Source organism: Sprattus sprattus, assembly GCF_963457725.1.
Source record: "Sprattus sprattus genome assembly, chromosome: 11".
NCBI lineage: Eukaryota > Metazoa > Chordata > Actinopteri > Clupeiformes > Clupeidae > Sprattus > Sprattus sprattus.
This window is the reverse complement of record NC_137909.1, coordinates 3,268,764-3,276,247: the sequence shown is the minus strand read 5'-3', so window position 1 is coordinate 3,276,247 and position 7,484 is coordinate 3,268,764.

Here is a 7,484-nt window from a genome sequence, read left to right as displayed (position 1 = left end):
ATTACTTTAGTTGTCATTTCAAGCTTGCTGGAGAAGGCACTCTTGTGCGACGCACATTCTGCACCCACTTCTCACGTACTTCCTCGTCTTTTGGAAATTTGAAAAGGCTAAAAGAATGGGAACTGACGTTCGAGAAATATGCTGCAACCCACCGTGAAGGCATATTTACAACTGATCCTTAAGAAATAGCTGGAGGCTCCCTGAGAAAATGTGTTTTTTGTCAGGAAAAATGGCGACCAAGTGCAACAGAGTACCTCCGTTTACGTAATTTACGTTTTTTAACGCAGGGTGGAAGTGAGTCGCTTGGGAAGTCGGTAGCTCAGTGGCGCTGTGTTCAAATGATGATTTTAACAAGTCAAATGTGTATTTTTTTCCTCGACATATATCGATTGTGAAATACCACCTTTGTTCTATTTATTTAAAAAATGTTGTATTGAGATGTCATATGCACTTTAAGTCATCTTGAACAATTAAACTGGCTTCAGTAATTATCCATTGCATAAAAGTTATAAGTGCATTTCCCCCCCTATCTTTCTGAATGCGAACCAACATACCATCACTGTTGTTCCTGGTGGTTGAATGATTTTCCAGATCCTCAGACAACTCCAACGCAGCAACCTTCATTAGCTTAGGGATGATGTTCATCTCCCGTTTGCGAAGGAAAAGATCAGCTTTTCAATATTGGGGGGGGGGGGGGCTTCAAAGGACAGATACACTGTAGCTAAAAAAATAAATTATAGTATTAAGAGTTTGCTTACCAGGTGTGGCATGTCAATGAATTGTGGATACTGATTAAATATCTTAGCCAATGGTGGAGATTGTGTTGAGATTGTTGAGAGGTTTTCAGGTGAGGGCTTCATTCATTCTTCATTCTCTTTGCCAGGGGTAACCCACTCACTCACATCAGAGTCAGAGTTACAGTGCCACCTGATTTGTTCTTCCGGCGATATCTTCTCTGGCTTTCTTCCATATCCCTTCTAAGATTTCAAAGTTTCATTTCAATGAATCCGCTGTGTGAGGCTGGATCATAGTAGTGTTCCTTTTCATGGGTTGAAGGTAGAGAGTGGACATGAGGCATCAGTCAATAATACCAACAATACAATGGACCTTATTTCTGAAACAATAAACATTTGGTACATCAGTAAAATGTGGGGTGGGAAGGTAAACATCATTTTTTTTCACTTAAATATCCCTCATTGTGTTCCTGGATTTTGACACTCAATCAAGACGCACCTTGTCATCACTGGATGGGTTACTGAAAATAACAGACAGCATCAACCAAACCATTTCTAAACACACATTGAAGAGTCCAGAAGTCCACCTGACCTTTTTTGTGGTAAATTGGAAAAAACACAGCTGGCATGATTATCGTATAGTAGGCACTGAGAATATTTCCCTTTATATCATACCTACATTTTCACAGAAGTGGTTTTTGCACCTGAACTCTTCAATTAGTAACATGTTTTGCCATCAGTTATACTCACACTTCACATTTATTGACTAAAATACTAATTTTAAGTATGATATAAGAACAAATTTCACTCCACTGTCAATACTTTTGAATATCACACTTTGACAGTGTCAACTTACAATCCTCATCTCTCCTCAAGATTGCTGACAGCAACCCTCACAAGTAGCACCCTGTTTTTTGTGCATATGGTACCAGATTTCTCATATTCTGTGAGTATGTTTGGAGCTTTTGATTAAATTAGTACTTTGAGTGCCTCCAATCCACTGTCGTCCAGCCTGTCATGGGAAGGTAGAAAATATGTCTGTCTTGGCAGGGGAGGAGGCTGGAGAAAAACACAAACCAAAGCAAAAATGTATGAGCCATTGGTGCAGTTTAAAATCCCTAAACAAACATTTAAAACACATATTTTCAACAGGACTGCACAATTACTTAAAACTAGAGATGCACGATATATCGGCGGCCGATATATTAGTGGCCGATAAGTGGAAAAAAATAAATATTATTATTATACCGATATCATAATTTTGGCCGATAATTTAAGCCGATATTTTTAACGTCTAATTTCCCTCCAAATATGTTTTCCGGGGTAGCCTGTTATACTCATAGGTCCGTTGCCTGGCCTGTTGAGGGCTCTAGCCATCAAATGTGTTGCTTACTGATGTGACACGCACACACACACACACACACACACACACACACACACACACACACACACACACACACACGACAGTCTTGAATGTTGGATGTTATTTGCTTTGACTTGATATTATAGTGAATATAAAGTACTACATGTTAAGCGTTGTAGTGCATCCTGTTGAGGGCTCTAGCCATCAAGTGTGTTGCTTTTGATGAAATTTCTTGTGCCCTAACATTTGAGAAAATAAAAAGGCACGTCTAAAACCTTTTGTACCCTTTATTTTTAAATACATAAAAATATCGGTTATCGTATCGGTATCGGCCACAATAAACCAATAATTATCGGTTATCGGTATCGGCCCTAAAATTCCATATCGGTGCATCTCTAACTTAAAACATTTGCAACAACTATTCAACCAAATCGTATTCAAAGCTTTCTTATCTTACAGCCTTACCGGATATATCAGTTGAATTTCTGCATCCGCTAGCTCAGAACCCGACCAGAAAAAAAACCCTGAAATGTATCAAGTTCGTTGATGTCTGTGTTACGATCTGTATCAATAAACTCATTGAAGTCGGCATTATACATGAGAAATCAATCTATATACACTTCAGACAACACGTTCTCATTCCCAACTCGTCAGAATTTGCAGCTTGGTCAGTCGGAAAAGCGTCAAAAACCGAAGCAATATCGGCCTTCTAGCGTCGATTTTCGACGTCCAATGTTATTTCATTGCGTCCTATCAGGCGTCATTCTTCGACTTGCAAGGGTGTTTCATTGATTCCTATTACACCGAAGCTGTCAAGTGTCTCAGAATACCAAAATATCTGTAATAACTTGTGTTCTGCCTCATGAAATACTGTTTTTCTGTTATATTCTTACAACTTAACATTGATTTCTCGTTAGAAATGCAATCATAACATGTTTATTGTACATCGTTTGACTTCACGAAGTATGTTCATGAGGAACGAAAATTCTCATTCACTTTAAATGGGGTGACGTCATCAGTTCCATTTTACCAAAATATATGTAATTACTTGTGTTCTGCTTCATGAAAAACAGTTTAGTTCTTATATTCTTACAATTTAACATTGATTTCTCGTCAAAAATGCAATTATAACACGTTTATTTTACCCATAGTCTTTGAATGGGGTGACGTCATCAGTGGTTGTCCGTTTTGCGCCCCCCCACAGGACCCATAACGCTGGTTTTAGTAAGCTATGTATTTTTTAAATAACCATTTCTTGCTCAATTTTCATCCGATTTTTAAACAGTTTGGTTTGTTATAAAGGTCAGAGATGTAGTTATGACAGGACATACCTATGAATAATTTTGTTATTTTCTGAAGAATTATAGCCACGTTAATAACGTTTGTAACAAACCAAACCATTTTTAAATGCATTGAATAATTGGGCAAGTTACGGTTATTTAAAAAGTACATACCACTACCAACACAATGTTATGGGTGGGCGAGCTCATATACGTCTTAAGACATCTAGCCCTTACAGTGGGGAAAATAAGTATTTGAACCTCTACCGATTTCGCAAGTTTGGCCACTTGCAAAGAAACGTGTGATCTAGAATTGTATTGGTAGGTGTATTTTAACAGTGAGAAACAGAATATCAACAAAAAAAAATCAGAAAACTGCATTTTATAACATTTATGACTTAATTTGCATTTGATGCAAAAAATAAGTATTTGAACCCCCAAGCAAACAGCAAGAATTCTGGCTCACAATGACCAGTTATGTGCCCAAGAAGCACTAAGATAAGTCCTCATTAGGTCTAACAAGGTACACCTGATCTCAACTGGTGACGTTTATAAAAGAAACCTGTCCAAAGAATCATACTTCACACCTTCAACCTCACCACCACGGGCAAGACCAAAGAGTTGTCCAAGGACGTCAGAGATAAGATTGTAGACCTGCACAAGGCTGGAATAGGCTACAAAACCATTGGCAAGCAGCTTGTTGAGAAGCAGACAACTATTGGTGCGATTATTCGTAAATGGAAGCAACACCAAACAAATGTTAATCGCTCTAGGTCTGGGGCTCCATGCAAGATATCCCCTCGTGCGGAATCAGTGATCATTCGAAAGGTGCAGAATAACCCCAGAACTACACAAGGGAAGCTTGGGAATGATCTCAAGGCAGCTGGGACCACAGTCACCAAGAAAACCATTGGCAACACACCACGCCGTAATTTTTTTAAGTACTGCAGCACTCGCAAGGTCCCCCTGCTCAAGGAAGCGCATGTACAGGGCCATCTGAAGTTTGCCATTGCACACTTGAATGATTCTAAGAAGGATTGGGAGACAGAATATGGTCAGATGATACCAAAATCAAGCTCTTTGGCATCAACTTGACTTGCCGTGTTTGACAGGGGGGGGGGGAATGCTGAATATGACCCCTAGAGTACATCATACCCACCATCATGCATGGAGGTGGAAACATTATGCTTTGGGGCTGTTTCTCTGCCAAGGGTACAGGACGACTCCACCGCATCAAGGGGACTATTGATGGGGCCATGTAACGTGGAATATTAGGCTTGAACCTCATTCCCTCCCATTGAAAATGCAACCTTAAAGATTTGGAGAGGATCTGCAAAGAGGAGTGGACCAAAATCCCTTCTGAGATGTGTGTAAACCTGGTGACCAACTACAAGAAACGTCTGACGTCTGTGCTTGCCAACAAGGGTTATTCCACCAAGTACGAAGTCATTTTTGTCAGTCAGTTTTGCTAGGGGTTCAAATACTTATTTTTCGCATCAAATGCAAATAAAGTCATAAATGTTATAAAATGCATTTTTTCTGGATTTTTTTGTTGATATTCTGTTTCTCACTGTTAAAATACACGTACCATTACAATTTTAGATCACACATTTCCTTGCAAGTGGCCAAACTTGTGAATCGCCAGGGGTTCAAATACTTATTTTCCCCACTGTATATCCATGGTTGTTGCAACGGAGCTGTGTTTTTTTCTGAATAAAAGGCGCAATAGCGTTTACATTTCTCACCCAAGTCGTTTTTATATTCAGAGTTTTATGATCTACGTGCATTTATTATTATGACTATGAGGATTAACAATACACAAGAAGCATGTTATGTTGGCCTGTTACAGTTTTTCCCCCGAGAGGTTATATTTTATATTGATATACGCACATAAAAGCATTATAATATCAACCTCTTCGACATAGGAATGATTCCTTCACTGACCAAGGCTGTTAAACCATTGACTTCAATTCAATTAATTTATATAGTGCAAAAACAATCAAATTGACTCCTTAGAAGTGGTAATAGGGGAGGGGAAACATTGCAGAAAAATAGTAAAACCATTGCTAATATTCACCCCCAGGAACCTGAAGCAGCTGAACTTTTCCACTTTAGATTAGTTGATGTGTAGTGGTGCATGCTCCACCTCCTGCCATCTCCTAAAGAACATAATCGTCCCCTCATAGTCCCTCATAGTCATCCACACCTTTACTGGCCTGGCTGTGGAGACCATAAGGATTGAACCAAAGGATTGAACCAAAGCGGACTGGAGGGTCTTCTAAGTTCGTCTTTTCTGATGAGTCCAATTTCACAGTAGGTGCAAGACTCTGTGGCTTGTAGGCCTCTCCAGGTCTCCGTCTAACCATCAGACGACCATGTGTTGGGCAAAGCTGAAAATTGGACTCATCAGAGAAGACGAACTTAGAAGACCCTCCAGTCCGCTTTGGTTCAATCCTTATGGTGTTTTACAAACCTCAGCCAGGCAAAGTACAACGTTGTCCCGGAAGAAAAACTTGCTTCCTTTTGCTCTGACAATGTTCCCTGAGAAGTGTTTTTTCCAGCAGGGCAATGCTCCATGCCACACAGCCAGGCCAGTAAAGGTGTGGATGGAGTACCACCAGATCAGGACCCTGTCATGGCCAGCCCAATTTCGAGACCTGAATCCCATAAAAAACCTCTGAAATGTGATCAAGAGGAAGATGGATGGTCACAAGCCATGAAAAGAAGCCGAGCTGCTTGAATTCTTGCGCCAGGAGTAGCATAAAGTCACCCAACGGCAATGTGAAAGATTGGTGGAGAGCGTGCCAAGACACATGAAAGTTGTGATTTTAAATCAAGGTTATTCCACCAAATATTGATTTCTGAACTCTTCCTAAGTTAAAGCATTAGTATTGTGTAGTTTAAAAATGAATATGAGCTTGTTTTCTTTGCATTATTCGAGATCTGAAGACACTGCATCTTTTTTGCTATTTTGACCAATTGTCATTTTTCTGCAAATAAATGATCTAAATGACAATATTTTTATTTGAAATTTGGTAGGAATGTTGCCAGTAGGTTATAGAATAAAACAAAAATGTACATTTTACTTTAACACATACCAATAAATAGTAAAACCAGAGAAACTGATAATTTTGAAGTGGTCTCTTAATTTTTTCCGCGGCTGTATGTGGGTTCTGATCTCTCCAATGCACCAACTGTCAAAATTGTGACATGGATGGATCCTACATGATTGCAAACAACCCCTCAGACAGGTTCAGGTGCAAAAATGCAAAATGTATCCTTTAAAGCACTAACACTTAAACATCCCCACTGAAAAATATTGGTGTTTTTCATATACACCCACCAACACATAGCACACGGGATATTCAGCTACCAACACTCACACAAGGAATATTAAAAAATACCAAAATTATTGTTTAAGTGAGAGACCGTGTGATTGTGAGAGAGCGTGAGGGGGAGAGAGATCAAATTATATGTTAATATGTTTAAAAATATGTTCAGATTTCCTTGTTGTTGTTATATTGACTTTGCTATAGTGTGTAAGGTGGTGTTTGTTATATTTGTTTATAAAAGTAACTCCATTTTTAAATAGATTAATAGTGTTGAATTTGTGTTTCTGTTTAAGTACATTTGGCAGTTTTTGGGCCACATCTGGCCTGGGGACCGAGTTGACACTGAGCCGTCACTCAGGCAGCGTTGAGCCAGATCTGGGCCAAAAGAAAAAATAAGAAATTTAACAGTGTCGGCCAGAGCAAATTATTTGTTTTAGTTTTCAGTTTTCGGGCAGGAACCCAGCCGCAGGTGGGTCAAAATTGAATTGAAACAAGTACAACAACTATTTAAAAAAATGGCAACCCCTCAGCTTGAACTTCATCTTAGGGAAAAGGAAGAAGTTGCAGGGAGCCAAAGAGGGATGGGGGGTGCGGCAATCGTGTTGAAAACGCACAAAATAGGGCCCCAGTGTTCTATATATTTCTATAATCACAACATAAAATATGAATGTGACACTATTAGCAGAGAATGGAATTATGCAAGAAAGCATGCATAAAACAATTCAAAAACTCTTCAGTTGTTATGAAAAGACCAGAAATGTGCAGTTCGTCATTT